The sequence below is a fragment of the Cupressus sempervirens genome, chromosome 4 (genome assembly GCF_028749045.1).
Source record: "Cupressus sempervirens isolate cs-2001-9-10 chromosome 4, ASM2874904v1, whole genome shotgun sequence".
Taxonomy (NCBI): domain Eukaryota; kingdom Viridiplantae; phylum Streptophyta; class Pinopsida; order Cupressales; family Cupressaceae; genus Cupressus; species Cupressus sempervirens.
Genome location: NC_143121.1, coordinates 56334212 through 56354316, shown reverse-complemented (window position 1 = coordinate 56354316; position 20105 = coordinate 56334212).

The window sequence follows — 20105 nt, the reverse complement described above, 5'->3', positions numbered from 1 at the left end:
AAATTTTGCAAACAAAAGCATAGGTATAACATAACATGAAACAACATATAGAAGTATATAAATATATATATATATATAGGAGTAGTACAATAGGTTTGATTCCTCTACATTACGTTGCACCAACATAGCAACAAGTTTCATATAAAATAATCTAACAAAAATTTAGAAAATACATTATGATAGAAGCACAATAAAATAGAATAACACACAAAAGGCTACCATGAAGGACTAGCCAATAAAGTGCTCTATATACTCTCCCTATCTTATTCTATATCATTTAGAGAAGGTGAGTGACTCACAAGAGGTAATATATCCAACATAGTAGGGATGATAGCTAGTTCCAAACAAGGATCCTCTTGAGAATCATCATGTTTGATACTAGGTGTAATTGTCAATTGTTATGAAAGCATTTTAGGTAAATCAATGTCAATATCAATAGTCCCATATTCATCATTAACATTAGCAATATCATTAAGAGTATCTTGTTCATCTAGATTAATCAAAATAGGATGTAATATACCAATAGAATCATCATAATCTTGCATCTGAACCTCATTGTTAGAATTAATTTCTTCTAACTCATAATGCATAGGTTGATCAAATGTGTTGGAAATATATGTGATAGGCTAAGTTACTAAGAGGGGAGGGTTAAATTAGTAACAAATAAAACTTTAATCCTCCATGTGTATTATGATCTAATTGCATGCATGAGAAACTAAAAACATAAAAGCATTCATAACACTTTTGACACACAATTTGGTGACATTGAAACCTTCCAAATAGAATGTAAAATTGGGGTGGGCATGATACCCACAAGCTTTAGTACTACAATATGGAGTTGGCATGTTAAGGCTTACAATGATCACTTCTAATGATCTGCCCTATTAGGAGAAATAAGGATTCCTAGGTCCACCTTGCAAAAGGATTTACAAATATACAATGAAGTAAGCACTCGGTAAAGAGATTTACAAAAGACTGTTAAGTGTACCTTATGAAAATATTTAATTGATCCACTTATTAGGATGAAACAATAGTTGGTCTCTAATCTGCAACTTTGTTTTTTGAATGAGATTCCTTTGAGTGCAATGATCACCTTGTTGTGATACATAAATCTTTGCCACTCTTTATACTCTTGTAGCCTTTGTAATTCACTCTACTTCTCTTCTCTACTTGTTACATTAATTCTTACTTGACATTGGATGTGACACAAATACATTACATATATACCAATCCAAATTATAAATTAAAAAGTTGGTCGCAATACAATTTTACACAAGATCCACAAAGTCAACCCAATTGTAGGAACTTGGGTTCTAAAGACTACCTTTGTGAGGTTCAAATACTTGACATCCACTATCTATGCTTAGCATGATCATGCACTCCATAGACATAGAAGCTCGGTCCATGCTAATAACTTCCAAGTAGTCTTGAACTTAGTTTGCAGTATTGACTCAGCAAATAATGTGAAACTTAGCATATAAATTGAGTCACTTGATTCTGACTGCATAGCTCTGTAAATACTGTTGCTAAAAGCTCAGTATAAAATGAGTCACTTGTTTAACACTGAGTTGCTTGGTTAACACTAGTCTCACATCACTACAACTGTGAACTCGACAAGCACTGCACAAATCAATTTGCATTGTGGAACTTAGTAAACCTTACAAAGCTCAGTTTACACTACTGAACATCAACTTGGTAGTATATGCTTAGTGCAAATTGAATACTATCTCTTGGACTCAGTAGCAACTATAACACTCGATAGAGTATAAAATGCTTGGCTAAAACTATTAGCTATACAATATTCTTGATCAATACTTACAATCTAAATAGGTATATGTCACTAATAACAAACATGACTGAAATTTCAACAATCTCCCCCTTTGGCATTAGTGTAAAAAACACTTATCAGCCAAAACTATATTCAATGGTTCAAGAACACATTTTTTTCATCACATTGTGTCTCCAACTCGGTAGAGTACTTTGTTTTTGGATTTTTCAAAATTATTTTTGTAAGAGATGTATCTCTAAGTATCTAAAAAATGCATTATATGATATTTCTCCGCCATACAATATACTTTACATCTTTTCACATCTGATATATATATTTTCTCCCCCTTTATGTATACTCCTTATATTATATCTTCTCCTCTATATACTTCTTCTCTACAATATTCTCCCCATTTTTGACATGAATGCCAAATATGTATGCTATAAACTATATAGTAATGAAAAAATGTGATAAGAAATCTACATTTACTTTTAGGATTAGTGTCATTGTCTTGTCCTAATTTTCTTGCAACACCTTGCATGTGTGCAATGCAATCTACACTTCTACTGATAGTTCTATCATGTGGTCTGCAATTGAGAAGTTGTTGTCATGGATGAGCATCTTTTCATGTGCAATTTGTTTCTACAATGCATCCATGTTTGGGAGAATCATGCCTTGTATGTTTATCAATGTAGCTCTTATTTTGGCTTCTTCTCTCACCAATTATGCCTATATATTAGTCAAGAATTTAATTTTTGTGTAGTGGGTAGAGCTATAACACAACTCAAGTTGCAACTATTGTGCACTTACCTTTAGATCATCATCAATCTTTGACAATTTATCTCTTATTTCCTTGGTGAAAATTGATGTATCATAGAGTTTACCAAATAGTGAAGCCACATTGTTGCAAGAGGTCTCTGATGAGCCTAGAATAGTAGATAAATATACTTGCTGAATAGAAATCTACTAAGCTACTAGTTCTAAAACTTTATTCTCCAACATCTTCTCAGCTCTTTGCAACAATTTTGCTTATCCATTCAAATCATCATTGAATTTCTAGACTACCTCTACTAACTGATTCAAAATTGTTTAAGAAGTGTCAACCTCTATGTTTAGTGCCTTAGCTAGGATATTCTTTGCATCTTCAATTATCTAAAATTCCTTATTTCTTTCTTCTCTAAGCCTCTTCTGCTTGGCTTTCTTCTAAAGAAGTTCTCCAAAATATGCATCTAATCAATATTGAGATTTGAGATGTCCCAGTTTGGAATAACAATCTCTTCATCAAGATCAATATCCTCTTCTTTCTCTTTGCGTTTGCCCAAAATTGAGTACTTAGTTCAGACTTGGTCTCAACTATCCTTGTGCTTATTATTTGTATGCTAGGAATGCAGACATTGGTAGAAATAGTAGGATTTTCTAAAAAAGTAGATACTGCACTTATTGCCAAAATACCAATTGTAGAAATTCCTAGAGTAACCAAAACTAATGTAGAGGGAAGTGTTGGTTGCTTGGTTGATGAAGTGCTTGCCACTTCTGTCAATGAAGTACTAAGTTGGACAAGTGCAAAGATTGATTGAGGGCATGTACTTACACTGTTTGGCACAATCAATCATATAATAGCTTTCTCTAGGCTTGAAGTTTTTAGTGCTTTTCTTGGAGAATGAGAAAGTGAGTCTATGGCCACTATAACAATTTTCTCTAGGTTGGTTTCCTCAGTGTTTTGCACTTTAGGCAAGTCTTCCTTGATAGCTTGTTGTTCCTATTCCTCTTCATCATCATTAATATTTTCATAATGAGTTACTTCCTTATCATTAATTTCCTCATCTTTTTCAACATCATCTTCATCCTTGTCACTTACACTAACTACTAAATCACTTGGCTTGTGAAGAAGATAAATGTCCTTCCATGTGTTTGTAGCATTATTCACTACATGTTCAATGTCTTTCAACAATATATGACAAGTGTTGAACCTCAAGGTAAGTTTTTCTTCATTCTTCTTCACACATTCCTTTACCTCCTTTTCACTCAAACTTAGCATGAATTTCCTTAGCATCTACTGATATGTGTCTTTTGTAGTTTTCATGGCATTCTCCCATCTTGGCTTGCTTTTCTCCATCAAAACATTTGGAATCTACTAAGCAAGCTGGTCTAGAGAATACTTCAATTTACCCATTTTAGATGTTATCAAGTCCTCTATTTACTTCTACTCCTCTATAGTCCTTGTCTCATACTTTAGTGCTTTGAAATTTTTTATGCCAGATCCTAACTCTAATTCTTTCATCCTTTCCTCAAATGGAGGTGGAGGCTTCTTAAAGATTACATCTCCTCCTTTATCAAATTTCTTCTTGGGTGACCTTCTTGTGGACATAGTAGTAGATGTCTTGGTAGGCTTGGTTATAATAACCTTACTTTTCTTCTTCACAGGCTCTTCATCCTCTAACTTCTCCTTTTCCTTCAATCAATAGAAGACTAATGCTAGGTTTTAGTTTAGAAGTTCTCTTCTTCCCTTTGTTGACTATTTGAGGGAGTTTGATTTCCAATTCAATTCTTGCCTTTGCTTCATCATAAGTGCAAAAATATGTAGCATTTGGTTTAATAGGTTCATTAACCAGTGCTTCAATAATGTACTTGGTTTCATCAATGTTAACCTCTGATGGGGACACAACTCAAGCATAGAATGGACACAACAGGAAAGGGGAAATTTTATTAACTGTGAGAAAATGCTAATACATTTAGTATAGAGAAAATATACTTCAAAACATGACCTAAGGGCTTACAATAGTATAAATCTGGAGATAATTTCTCCTTTTAGTACCTCCTCTCAAACTCCACTTTGAACTGCCTTTTACAATGCCAAAAATGTTCTCAAATAGACCCTGAAGGGTTAAGGATTAGGAATACATTCTAGAAAGTGCTAGTTGGCATCCACCAACCAAATATAATGCTCTAGAAGCTGCATTAGAAGTCGACACAAATCTAGAAGAATCTAGAAATGGTAATTGAACTTCCAGGAGGCATAACTTTTGAACTGTAGCTCCGATTGACAAATTGTTTACATTTTCGAAAAGCTCTCAAAGTGCTCTATAGCCCTACTTACCATCTTTTCTCTTCCCCCATTTTTTGGCCCTTTTTGAGGTCATTTAATAACCCTAACCTAACTTTGAAGCTTTCTTAGGATGTCTCCAGAAATTGAAAAACTATGATAACTTTCAAATCGTGGGGCCTTTTGACTTAATTCTTTTTTTGGAATGCTCTAAATTACAATTACCTTCATTTGGCCAATTTACACCTTCTAATTCGCCAAAATGATGGCTCAATTACATACTCCTATTTTTTTGGCATTTATATGTATCCCAAGGTGATTAAAAACTCTAACCCAGAACATTGATAGTGGAACTGTGAGAGTTGGAGCCTTTATTTGACCCAAATGGGTATCCAGAAATGAAAACACATGAAACAAAAACTAAGTCTAAGTACTTTTTTTTTGGTTGACATAGGATTGCCCTTATACCTCTGGATGCTCCTGCATCAACCTCATATCCAAGAGGCTTAACCGAGACAATTCTTTGTCTAACTACTTGAATATATACTTTTTCACTATCAACCATAAAAAAAACATCATCTTTGTAATCATCAAGAAGTTTCTTAGGTATCTTGAATCTATTATTTAGCTTATCCTTGAATGCATAGAAGTAATTGTCCATAATACTCACATATTTTTCTCCCATTTCAACTATATATTCATTAATCTGATAAAGAACAAGTACATCCTTTCTCCATACTACTATACCTTTAGATGGGAAAAAATTTTGAACATAGAAAAATAGACAAGTTAAAATTGAACTGAACTTACAAGGAATGTTCTTCAAAGTTCTTATACTCTCCATATTCTTGTTGAACTAATTAAACATCAAGTCAGCAAGGTCAAGCGATATGTTATTTTAAATCACCTTGTATGTGAGATTCATAGCTTCAGATGGCACACTATTGATTATGCTTGAACTGTATATTTTTTGCATGATGACATGTATCGTGAACTTCAATTCCATGTCTTTGACACAACTGATCTTCATTCCCTTTCCATCCCACTTTATAGGGGTCTTCTTTTCAAGGTCAACCTGACTTAGGGTTTTGGTTGATTTTTCCTTTTCTAACATAGGAAGACCAGTGATCCTATGGATCATCTTCTTGGTTATCAAGATAGGTTGTTCCAACCATAGCTGACCATTGTGCACACTATTGAGGATATATCATATCCATTTGATTTGAAAATCATATGGCACATGCAAAATATGAGTTAAAAATTTTGGTTCAAGATGTTGATGTTCTAGTTTCAATACACCATTCACACATAGCTCCTTCGATTCATTCATTTCCAAAGTTTAAATGTCTGGAATGGAACACTTAAAATGTGAACAAATATCATTGATTAATAGTTACTTCGGTGGAATTTGAGATTGAGATCTACTTAGATCTATGGTTTCTATGATAGTCAAACTCAACTTAAAGTTTGGTGCCTTCCATTCCATGCCTCAAACTAACATATTCAATCCTTTCTTAAATTTTTTGTTAGTGGATTCTATTGATACTAAATAGGGTTTGAGTGAACACATAAATCTTCCATAGTAATTCACTCAAATCACTTGAATGCATTAAAATCACTCTATAGAGATAGCTCTCAAAAAAAAATCATGAGAAATGACTTCAATTTCACCCTTTTAAACAAAATTCTCCTTTTGATTTCCATAAATTCCTTAGTATGATTTTTCACTCAAATGATAGACTATCATCCACTTTTCTTGAAACCTCGGTAGATTCTACCATGACTTGGTAAGCACACAAAAAATATAGTAGTTTCTTGACCTTGCTCAACATGGTCTTACAACTTGACCTCACTCAATATGGTCTGCAACCCAACCATGCTCACTAAAACCTAGCATGTTTTGAATGCTTGGTGATCCCTTTGTATCTTGAATGATGATATGGATCTTTCATTTTTCTGACTAGAACTGATGTGAGATGTCTTCTTTAGAATCCTAGTTCTAGTTCTCCTTAGGAGATCAAGTTGAAATGGTGTAGTCACCTAATTCTTGAGTAACATTTTCATCATTTCATGGACTTGCATTCTCAAATGATTTTGGAACCCATTGTTATCTCATCTAATTTCTATAGCTATCATCTTTTTCCTTCTTTTCATCTTCAACTTTTCCAATATTAATATAGTTCTTGGCAAGATGACCACATTTTGTACAAATGAAACATCTTTTTGTAGTATTCCTTGTCCTTATATGATGCTTCATACAATTCATTCCAATGTGTCCAAATTCTCCACAATAATGACATTTGGACCAAGTGTTATAATACCAAACAAATATAGCTTTAACAATTTTTTCTATTAGGTTCAATATCCTAATTTTGCATTCAGAAGATTTGTGCCCATGCTTCTTATGTTTGTGACATTTACCTTCAAATCTAGGTTTTTTCTTGCATTCATTAGGTCTATGACCATGTTGATTCCAATTGTAGCATTTTTTTGTTGAATTTAGCTTTCCCATTTCTCCAACATTTGTTTGATGTGTGACCTATCTTACCATAGTTATTGCAAGTAGGTCTTTGATTTTTTTGAGCTCCTTGCTTGGATAATTCACCTTCTTTTGTATGTCCAATTCCCTCTTTTCCTTGTTGTCTATAATGACTTTGATCATTCAGTTGATTCATGTATACTTGAGATTTCATCATCCTCTCATTGGTTTTCTTTTCAGTGTTTAAATAACTCTACAATCTTTCATTCTTTGATCTTAGATTCATGATTTCTTCATTTATATTTGTGAGCTTATCAATGAAGTCTGTCAACTGAAGGGATAGGTGTTGAATTTCATTGTTCTTTCCTTCTATCTCTTATTTTATCTTGTTTTTCTCTTCCATGACTTCACAAAAACTTACTGACTAAAATTCTTTTTCTCTTTTTAGTTTTCTTATTTCTTCTTAAAGTGAGCCATTATTTTCCAATAGTTCCTTAATTATATCATTAGCTTAATCTAAATTACTTTCTGAATGGATGTCTTTAATTGGTTTTTCAATGTAGAGTTGATCATTCAGCTGAATTGCAAGATATTTTCTTCCTTTAAGGGATTGAGAGATTTTCTCCTTTGGTTTCTTTAGTTTCCCAATAGCTAATTCCAAATCTAGTTTCTCATTATCAATAGCCTTGTCTAGTATGAATACCTCCATAGCCTTTGATGTATGCTCAATATGTTAAACTTTTCTTTAACAACCACAAAGGTCTAATACCAATTGTTGCAAATATATGTGATAGGCCAAGTTATCGAGAGGGGAGGAATGAATTAGTAACCAATAAAACCTTAATCCTTTATTAGAAATTAATCATCCATGTGTATTCTAATCTAATTGAATGCATGAGAATTTGAAAACATAAAAGCATTCATAACACTTTTGACACACAATTTGGTGATCTAGAAACCTTCCAAATAGAAAGTAAAATTTGAGTGGGGATTATACCCACAAGCTTTAGTACTGTAGTTTAAAGTTGGCTTGTTAAGGCTTATAGTGATCACTTTTGATGATCTACCATGTTAGAAGAAATAAGGACTACTAAATCCACCTTGCAAAAGGTTTTACAAACATACAATGAAGTATGCACTTAGTAAAGAGATTTACAAAAGACTATTAAGTCTACCTTATGAAAGGATTTAACTAATCCACCTATTGGGATGAAATAGTAGCTGATCTCTAATCTACAACTTGGTTTGTTGAGAGAGATTCCTTTGAGTGTAATGATCACCTTGTCCTGATAGATAAACCTTTGTTACTGCATATACTAGTGTAACCTTTGTAATTTTCTCATGTGCTCTTCTCTACTTTTTACATTACTTCTTACTTCACATTGGATGCGATACAAATACATTAATATATACCAATCCAAATTATAAATTATAAAGTTGGTGATAATACAAGTTTACACAAAATACAAAAAGTCAACCCAATTGTAGGAACTTGAGTTCTGAATACTAGCTCTATGAGGTTTTGATACTTGATGTCCACTATCAATGCTTAACATCATGATGCACTCAGTAGATGTAGAAGTTCAGTCCATACTAATGACTTCCAAGTAGTTTTGAACTCAATCTGTACTAGTGACTTGGTGAATACTATGAAACTTAGTATATAAACTAAGTCACTTGATTTTTATTGCATAGCTCGATAAATGCTATCACTATGAGCTTCATATAAACCATGTCACTTGGTTAACACTAGGCTCACGTCACTACAACTACAAACTTAGTAAGCACTGTACAACTTGGTTTGCATTGAGGAACTTAGCAAACCTTACAAAGCTTAGTTTATATTTCTGATCACCAACTTAATAGCAACTGCTCAGGGTAAACTAAATACTATCTCTTAGACTCAGTAGCAATTGTAGAAATTGGTAGAGTTTGAAATGCCTGGTTAACATTGTTAACTGTATGGTATGCTCAATAGATACTTACAATCTGAATAAGTGTATGTCACTAATAACAAACATTAGTAATGTCAACAAACTGAAGGTAAACAACTTTCTTACCTTGAGAATGATGCTTCTTACAAAATTTATTAGAAGATCAATTATATTTTTTTCTTTTTTGAAATATGTTGAGAAATGGGAGGAAAAACTACTAGATCCTCCATAGATTCTATAGCTAGATTAACAGGATTTGTTGGAGACTAACAAGAAATACTAGTATCTTGATTAACAAGAGTAGAAGCCATAGATAAAGGAGATATGGAAGGTGTAGGAAAAAAAACCATAATTAAGATCCATTAGAGCCATGCTTAACTCAAGAATCTTTTGATGCTTATAGCCTTGATATGAGCAAAAAATATTATCAAGTCAAGAATGACATGAATTAGGTATTAGAGGTGAAAAGAAGACAAATCTAGCACAATCCCTAGGCCTAGAAGGTTGATATAAACTATGGTTAACCATCTAAATACTTCTTCATCATAAACAAATTTAAGATACTTATGAATAGGAGAAGCAATAGCATGCATTGAATTCAATGAAGGAAAACCAAGCTCAACTTGAAATTTATCAAAAGTAGGAACAACAATAAAGGAAGTGTTCACAATTTTACCACAAAGTTCAATTGAAAAATAAATAGAATTAAATGATGGATAAGGAAAACAATTACAATTTTGAATCCACATATTAGATGTATCATAAGAATCATGCTACAATTTTTTCATAAAATGATTTCTTTAATAATAACATTGACTAAGGATGTAGGATCAACTAGAAAACCACATGTAGGTATCTTTGAAATCTTAGCATAAATGTAAAGGGGACTATTAGTATTTTCATAATCTCATAATCATCAAAGAATCAAGAGTTTCCAAGGTCTTATATTCTTATACTGTATCTAATGTTCGGGTTGAGTTTTTAGTTTAAGATGAGGTTTTTATGTGACTTGAGGTTGAATTTCAGGGTGATATTGAGGTTTAGGTGGAGATACAAACTATGATTAATTAGCATGCTCTTTATGGTTGACAATATTGTTACAAATATTCTAGACTATACTAAGTTACTGAGAGGGGAGGGGTGAATCAGTGGCTTCTAAAACTTTTACAACTTCAATTCTTAATCCAACAATCCAATTAGCATTTAATCCTTCTCATATAATCTAATCTAATTGCATGTATAAGAAATTGAAAACATGAAAGCATTCATAACACTATGAAACAAAGATTTGGTGACCCAGAAACCCTCCAAATAGAAACTAATACTATGTTGGGGATGATACCCACAAGATTTAGTACTACAGTATAAAGTTGGCTTGTTAAGGCTTACATTGATCACTTCTAAATGATTTGACCTATTAGGAGCAATAAGGATTGATAGGTCCACCTTGCAAAAGGATTTACAAACATACAATAAAGTATTCACTCGATAAAGAGATCTACAAAAGACTATTAGGTCTACCTTGTCAAATTATTTAACTGATTTGCTTGTTTAGATGAAGCAGTAACTGATCTCTGATCTACAACTTGGTTTGCCTAATTAGAACTAATCACCTTGTTGTGATAGATATGTCTTTGCTACTCCTTATACTATTGTAGCCTTTGTAATTCACTCTTTCTGCTCTTCTCTGATTATATTTGATTACATTGCATTCACATTTTCTTGCTCACACAATTGGATATGATACAATTTATTACATATATACCAATCCAATTATACAAATTAAAAAGTTAACCACAATACATGTTTACACAAATATTACAAAGTCAATTCAATTGTAGACACTTGGGCTCTAAATACTGACTCGATGAGGTACTAATACTTGACATCCATTATCCATGCTCTACATCATCATGCACTTGGTAGACATAGAAGTTCAATCCATACTGATCACTTCCAAGTAGTCTTAAACTCAATCCACACTAGTGACTCAGTAGATATTGTGAAACTTTTCATATAAATTGAATCACGTTATTACTATTACATAGTTCAGTAAACTCGATCACCTTGAGCTTAGTATAAACTGAGTTACTTGGTTAACATTGAGTAGCTCAGTTAACATTGGACTCACATCACATAAACTATGAACCTGTTGAACACTACACATCTTAGTTTACACTGGTAAACTTGGCATAGAATGAGATGCAGTGCTGACACTGCTGATCTTCACTAAAATTGCAACTACTTAGTAAGCAATGGGATTTGTCCAAAGGAATTAGTAGCCACTATAGAACTCAAAAACAACTAAAATGCTTGGTAAACATTTTTAACTATACAATAATCTCGATATCCATTAACAATCTAAATAAGTGTGTGTCACTAATAAGAAACTTTACTTATGTGTCAAAAATATCCCCCTTTGGCATTAGTGACAAAAGCACTTATCAGCCAAAAATGAATTCAAAAAGTTTCCTCCATGCCTTATATCCATCAGCTTATGATACTAGCTCAGTAGGGTGTACTATTTTTGAGATTTTGCAAAATTTATTTTGTAAAATATATATCTATACATGGTAAGTTTCTTTTATGTAATATAATATACATCTTCTTTCTATAGACAACATATCTTTCTATACATATCTTTCTCCCCCATTGATTTTACAACTTATTGCATCTTCTCCCTCGTAACTTACATCTTTCTCTCCCTTTCTAATATTAATTCCAAAGATTTATTCTATTTATTTACATGGTAATGGAAAAATGAGATAAGAAAATTGAATGTACCTTGACAATGATTGCCAAAGTTTTTTCACAATTGACTTGTTGGATCTCTTATATGTGAAGTGCAATTTGTACTTCTACTAACAATTATATCATATAGTTTTCTATGGAGAAGTTATTACCATGGATGAGAGTTTGTGAATGTACAATATGTTTCTACAATGCATCCACATTGGGAAGAATCATGTTTTGTATATCTACTAATGTAGACCTGGTCCTTGCTTCTTCTTTGAGCAATACTGCTCTATTAAAAATCTTATCTTCTGGAAGTGTGTAGATCTTGAACTAGGGTCAAGTTGCAACAATTGAGCACTTGACTTAAGATCTTCAACTATTTTGGACAATTTGTCCTTTATTTCCTTGGTAAACTCAAAAACATTACGTAGCTTACCACAAAGTGATGATACATTTGTACACGATGCTTCCAAAGATTCCAAAATTGTAGAAAGTTCTACTTGATTGATAGCTATCTACTAAGAAATGTGCTCCAATACTTTATTATCAAACTTCTTTTCTACCTTCTATACAAGCTTATCTTGTCCATCAATATCTTCATTAAACTTCTGAACTACCTCTGCTAGCTGAAACAAAATTGGTTGTGAAGAATCAACCTCAATGCCAATGGGTTCTGCCAAAATGTTCTTTGCATCCTCAATAATTTTGAACTCCTTATCTCTTTCCTTTGTTAGTCTTTGCTATTTAACCTTCTTCTGGAGTAGTTCACCAAATGACTGCATTTGGTCTAGAGTAAGCTTGGAAATTTCCCAATTTGGGATTACAATTACCTCATCTAAATCTATTTCTTCCTCCATCTCTTTTCCTTTACCCAAAATTTGTGTGCTCGGTTGGGCCTTGGTCTCAACTATCCTTTCACTTATTGCTAGTGTACCTAGAATATAAATAATTGTATACATACTAGGACTAGCTATAAAAATTGATATTGCACTTATTGAAGGAAAATTAACAAAAATACTTGAGGAATCCAAAATTGATGTAGTCAAAATTGTTGTGCTCAAAACTAAGTAGCCAACTTAATAGAAGAGGGAAGAGTCTGTAGCCTAGTAGATGAAGTTGAGGTCACTTCAATCAATGATGTGCTAAGCCAAGTAGGATCAAAGAGTGATTGGACATTTGTATTCACACTGATAGTCACAATCAAAATTGTTGTGGTTGCCTTCAGGCTTGATGTTGTCATTGGTTTTCTTGGAGAGTGAGGAAGTGAGGCAATAACTACTATAGCTATCATAACTAGATCATTTTCCTCATCATCTTGCTTTGCTTCCTTGATAGCCTCTTTCCCTTATTCCTCTTCATTATCAATTTTTTCAAAATGAGTTGCTTCTTCAATATTTTACTCTTAATCTTTCTCCTTATCCTCTTCATCATCATCATCTTTTACATCAACATTAAAATCAATTGGTTTATGTAATAGATAGATATTTTTTCAAGTATTTTTTGCATTCCTTACAACATGTTCAATATCTTTCATCAAAATCATGCAAGTATTAAATTTTAGAGTCAATTTTCTTTCATTTTTCTTAATTGACTCTTTTACCTCTATGTCTAATATGCTCGGTATAAGTTGCCTCAAGGTTTTCCCACATATGTCTTTCATAGTTTGCATGGAAAAATCCCATCTTGGCTTGATTTTCTCCAATAAATTATTAGGAATTTGAGAAGCAAGTTGGTCTGGTGAGTATTTACATTTACCCATCTTTTCCATTGCCAGGTCTTCTATCTATTTCTGCTCTTCTGCTATCTTGATTTCATACTTTAATGATTTAAAGTTTTTTATTCCAACTTCTGCTTCCAAATTTTTCAATCTATCTTGGAAGGTGGGTGGCATTTTTCTGAATATAATGTCTCCTCCTTTCTTGTCAAATTTCTTCCTGGAGGATCTTTTAGTGAATACTACACTGGATGGCTTAGGTGGCTTGGTGATAATTACCTTGCCTATCTTCCTTAATGGTTCTTCATCCTTAGAGTCTTCATCAACCTTTGCTTCCACATCCTCTTCTTCCTCATCTTGACCTTTTCCCTTGGTCAACAAAAGGGTAGAACTAGTTTTCAGTTTTGCAATTCTTTTCTTTCCCTTGCTAACCACCTGAGGGAGCTTTATTTCTAGAGCAATCCTAGCTTTTGCTTTACCATAGGTGCCAAAATATATAGCTTTAGGATCAACTGGTTCATTGACAAGAGCCACAATGATGTCTTTGGTTTCATCAATATTGATCTCATATCCAAGAGGTTTTTCCCATGCTATTCTAGGCTTAACTCCTTGAATGTATACTTTGTCACTATCTGTCATTAAACATACATCATCCTTATAATGTTCAACAAGTTTCTTAGGGATGTGGTATCTATTTCTCATTTTCTCCTTAAATGCATGAAAATATTTGTCCATAATACTATTATAGTTTTCACCCATTTCAAAAATATACTCATTTATCTGATATAACACAGGCACATATTTTCGCCAAACAATAGTGCCCTTTGAAGGGAAGAATTCTTGAACATAAAAGAATAGACAAGTTAATAGGGAACCAAACTTACATGGGTTATCCTTTGAAGTTCTAATTATTTCCATATTCTTGTTGAATTTCTTCAATTATAGCTTGGCAAGGTTGTAAGATAAATTGTTCTTTACTACCTTGTATGCCAAGTCCAAAGCTTCACATGATACACTATTTAGCCTACTAGAGTTGTAAATCTTATGTGAAATGATGTGGATTTTGAATTTCAACTCTATGTCTAAGACACTACTAATCTCCATTCCTCTATTTTCCTATTCTGCAAGGGTTTTCTTTTCAAGTTTAGCTTGACCTAGGGTTTTGGTCATTTTGGCTTTATCTAACATTAAGAGGCCAATGATTTGATCAATCATCTTCTTTATGATCAATACTGGTTACTCCAACTATAAATACCCATTATGCACTCTACTAAGGATAAACCTAATCCATTTTACTTGAAATTTGTGGAGCATGTGAGGGATGTGTGTTAAACCTTTAATTTCTAGGTGTTGGTGCTTGAGTTTCAAAACTCCATTCACATATAACTTATCTAGGGCATCATCCATTTCCAAAGTTTCAATCTCTTGAATAAAATATTTTAAATGAGTGTGAATATCATTGATCAATAGTACCTTTGGAGGGATTTGTGACTACACTCCACTCGAATCTAGGGTTTCAACAACTCCAAGGGTGAGCTTGAAATTTAGTGCCTTCCATTCACCATGAACCAATAGATCTAAACCTCACTTTGCCTTGCTACTATTGGATGTCATCTTCACTTGGTAGGGTTTGAAAGAATTCAAAATCTTTCATTGAAAATTCACTCAAATCACTTGGATGCTTTGAAGATCGTACTTCATAATAGCTCTTGAAAATTGCATGATAAGAATGACTTTGATTCCATGCCTTTTATCAAATTTTTCCATAAATTCTTAGTACAAAGGTAGATTGATTAGCATCATGTTGATAGATAGTCATCAACTACTTTTCATTAGACACTCGACAAAGCCTTCACGACTTAGTAACCATATGCATCTTTATTGCTCTTGACCTCGCTTAATAAAGTTTGTGACTCAAACTCACTCGATAGGGAAGGTAATTTGGTAGGCACTTGTACTTGGTGATCCCTTTGTATCTTGAGTACAAATTTGGATCATTTTATTCCTTTAATCTGGAACTATTTTAGATGTCTTCTTTGATAGCCTAGTTCTAGTTCTCTCCTAAGAACTTAAGTGGAAATGGCAGAGTCACCCAGTTCTTGAGTGACTTGATCACCATTTCTTGGACTTGTATTCTTAGTAGAGTTTGGAACCCATTGCTCTCTCATCTATTTTTAGATATTATCAACTTTTTCCTTTTTCTCATCTTCAATTCTACAAGTATTCATATTGTGCTTGGCAAGATGACCAAGTTCTATACAAATGAAATCTCTTTTAGTAGTATCTCTTTTCCTCAAATGATTCTTTACATAATTCATTCCAATGTGTCCAAATTCTCCACAAGAATGACATCTAGACCAGGTGTTGTAGTCCCAACCAAATATTGCATTCATAATTTTCTCTGCTAGATTCAATGTCTTGGTTTTGTATTATGATGACTTGTATCCATGTTTCTTACATTTTTGACATTTTCCTTCAAATCTTGGTTTCTCTTTACATTTATTAGCCTTATGACCATGGTGATTTCAATTGTATTATTTTCCATTTAATTTTTATTTTCCATTGCTCCAACATTTTTTTGATGTATGACCTATCTTACCACAGTGATTGCAAGTAGGTCTTTGATTCTTGTGATCTCCTTTCTTGGATGATTCTCCTTCTTCTATAAATCCATTTCCTACTTTTCTTTCTTTTCTATAGAGATTTTTCTCGTTCAATTGATTCGTGTCTGCTTCAGATGTCATCATTCTTTTATTGATTTTCCTTTTAGAGTTTAGATCATTTTGTAATCTTTCATTGATTTTCTTTTTAAAGTTTATATCATTTTTTAATCTTTCATTTTGAAACCTTAGGCTCATGATTTCCTCAATTGCATTGGAAATCTAATCAACAAAGTCTACTTGTTGAAGGGATTGGTTCTAAATTTCATTGTTCCTTCCTTCTATCTCTTCTTTTATTTTATTTTTTTGCTCCATGACTTCACATAGCCCTACTAACTGAATTTTTTGTTCTCTTCTTAGTTTTCTTATTTCTTCTTCTAGCGAACCATTCTTTTTTAGGAGTTCTTTGATTGCTTCATTGGCTTCATCTAAATTGATTGAATGAAGGTCTTCAACTCTTTCTTCAATGTAGAGATGATCATTCATTTAAATTGCAAGTTCTTTTCTTCTTTTTAGGGATGGAGAGAGTTTCTCCTTTGCTTTCTTGAGTTGGGTAATAGCCATTTCAAAATCTATCTTCACATTGTCAATAGCTTTGTCAAGTCTAAATATCTCCATGGATGTGATCTTTTCTCAAGCTATTAAACTTTCTCCTAAGAACTATAATGCTCTGATTCCAATTGTTGGAAATATTCTAGACTATGCTAAGTTACTAAGAGGGGAGGGGTGAATCAGTAACTCCTAAAACTTTTAAAACTTTAACTCTTAATCTAAAAAACTAATTAGTATTTAATCCTTCACATATAATCTGATCTAATTGCATGCAAAAGAAACTAAAAATATGAAAGTATACATAACACTATGACAAAGAGATTTGGTGACCCAAAAATATTCCAAATGGAAAGTAAAATTGGGGTGGGGATGATACCCACAAGATTTAATACTGTAGTATAAAGTTGGCCATTTAAGGATTAAATTGATCACTTTTGATGATCTACCCTTTAGAAGAAATAAGAACTACTAGGCCCATCTTTTGAAAGGATTTACAAATATATAATAAAGTATGCACTCAGTAAAGAGATTTATAAAGACTATTAGGTCTACCTTGTCAAAGGATTTGATTGATCCACCTATTAGGATGAAACCATAGCTAATCTTTGATTTGCAACTTGGTTTTTTCAATGAGAATTAATCACCTTCCTGTGATAGACATGTCTTTTTGCTCCTTATATTGTTGTAGCCTTTGTAATTTTCTCTTTTTGCTCTTCTCTAATTGTATTCAATTACATTACATTCACATTTTCTTGCTCACACACTTGGATATGATACAATTCATTACATCTATAGAAATCCAATTGTACAAATTACAAAGTGGACCAGAATAGAAGTTTACACAAATATTACAAAGTTGGCTCAAGAATAGACACTCAAGCTCTAAAGACTGACTCGATGAGGTTCTAATACTTAGCATCCATTGTGAATGCTTGACATTGTCATGCACTTGATAGATATAGAAGCTCAGTCCATACTAATCACTTCCAAGTAGATTTGAACTCATTCTACACTGTAGACTCATTAGATACTATGAAACTCATCATATAAACTGAATCACTTATTTACCATTACATAGCTCGATAAACACTATCACCTCAATCTTAGTATAAACTTAGTCACTTGGTTAACATTGAGTAGCTTAATTAACACTAGACTTGTTAGAGTAAATAATTAATTAATTATTAATTATTTATTCTATTTACTTAAGCTTACTTAGGTTAATGCATTTATTTAATATTTAGTATTTAATACATGTAGTGATGAGTTGTTGCCAACATGGGAGTTTATTCGCTTTTAGCATGTTCCACCCTTTTGCGGAAGACTGCTTAGTTGTCAACCTTATCTTCTACCACTTTCCAGATTGTTCTACAAGCTTCCATAAGGCCTTTTTATTTAGGCTCTCTCATTGTATTTTCTCAACTCATTATTCCATTCTCATTGTAAATACATTTTCATTATTTTTGCAATATTTTCTCTCTCATGTCCATTTAGGGTTTTTCCAAGCTCCACCTCTTCCTTCTTGGTTTCCCTTCGATATGTTATTTGCATCCAGGTGATCTTGGTGAGCTGTGAAGTTGGATTTCATCAACTTCTACAAGGTATTAGAGCCTTCCTCCTGCTACTTCATTGAAGGATTTTTTAAGCCGTGATTTGAAATCATAAACCCTAGTTTGTTTGTATATTTTTTCTTCAATCTAGGGAAAGAGAATTTTTTTAAAAGCACTTTGGGCACAAATGGAAATTGCCATTAGATCTGGAAGGCTGTTTGTAGTCAAGATTCATATAAAAATTTTCAATTTTGGAGATAGGGCTCCGGGAGGCAAAAAAAAATTATACAGAGGGACTTTCCATATGGATTGTATGGATGCACAGTAAATTTTAAAATATATATATATATATATGTATATGTATATATACATACATATATATACATACATACATATATATATATATATATATATATATATATATATATATATATATATATATATATATATATATATATATATATATATATATATATATATATATATATATATATATATATATATATATATATATATATATCTATATCTATATGTATACATATACATATACATATACATATACATATACATATACATACATACATACATACATGCATGCATACATACATACATATATAGATATATATATATATATATATCTCATAGAGCGCACCACCAGATGGCCACAACCACACCACCCAACGACTGCCCATGCCCCACCTCAACTCAGCCTACACCTAGTCTCTCCATCGATGCACCTCTCAGTCCCTACTCAGTCGCAACCCAGTCAACATCACCATTTCTTCTGGTGACACCCCCTAATCTGGCCACTGTTGCTAGCTTTTATGCTTATTTTTGTGCTACTCCACTCCTAATCACTACCTCTAGCACCCGTGTGTATATTCAAGCTATCCATGTTGGATATTTTGCACTATTAGCACTACTCCAGTGTACATTAGCAATAGTTGGGCCTCATTCACACCTAGTCATCTTTGGTACACTTGGCAACAGTACAGGGGTGACACATGGCCTAGGTGCCATGTGGCACTCTGCCACATGGACCCACCATGTCACCCCTACCAAGTTCATTTTCTCACATGGCTTCTTTTTTGCTAGGACAGGCCATAGGTTGTTAATTTTAATTGCGTGAAATGCTAATGTCAGCATGATGTTAGCATTGCATCAGCATGCCTCTTGGACCTCTCTAGGGTTATTTTAGACCTACTTGCTATTTTTTTCCCATAACTTGAGCATACAAAGGTATTTTCAAATTTTAAAGAAGTGCTAGAAAATTGATTTTGAGACAAAGACATTGGTATAGGTATTTTAAAATTTTGATGCAGTTTTGTTGCCCATTTTTTTAGTTGAAGTCCAAAGTTCTATTTTGACTCTGGAATGCTTTTGTTTTCAATCCCATGTCAATTTTTTGAAAACATTATATTTCTTCAAAGCTAGTTTTTTCACCTTTTAAAAAATGTGGTATTTTTCTTCAGATTCTAGCACATGCTCTTTCTATCATGTTTGTGACATTTTTTCTCTATGGTGGATATCTTGGGTATTTCAGTTTTGAGGATCATTTTCCTTGCATGGTTTCTTTTGCTTTTGGCTATCCTATCTTTTGTGTTAGCTTTTTCCCTTTTCTAATCATTATAGACATCATTTGTGAGCACTTTTATGTATACACCCTGAG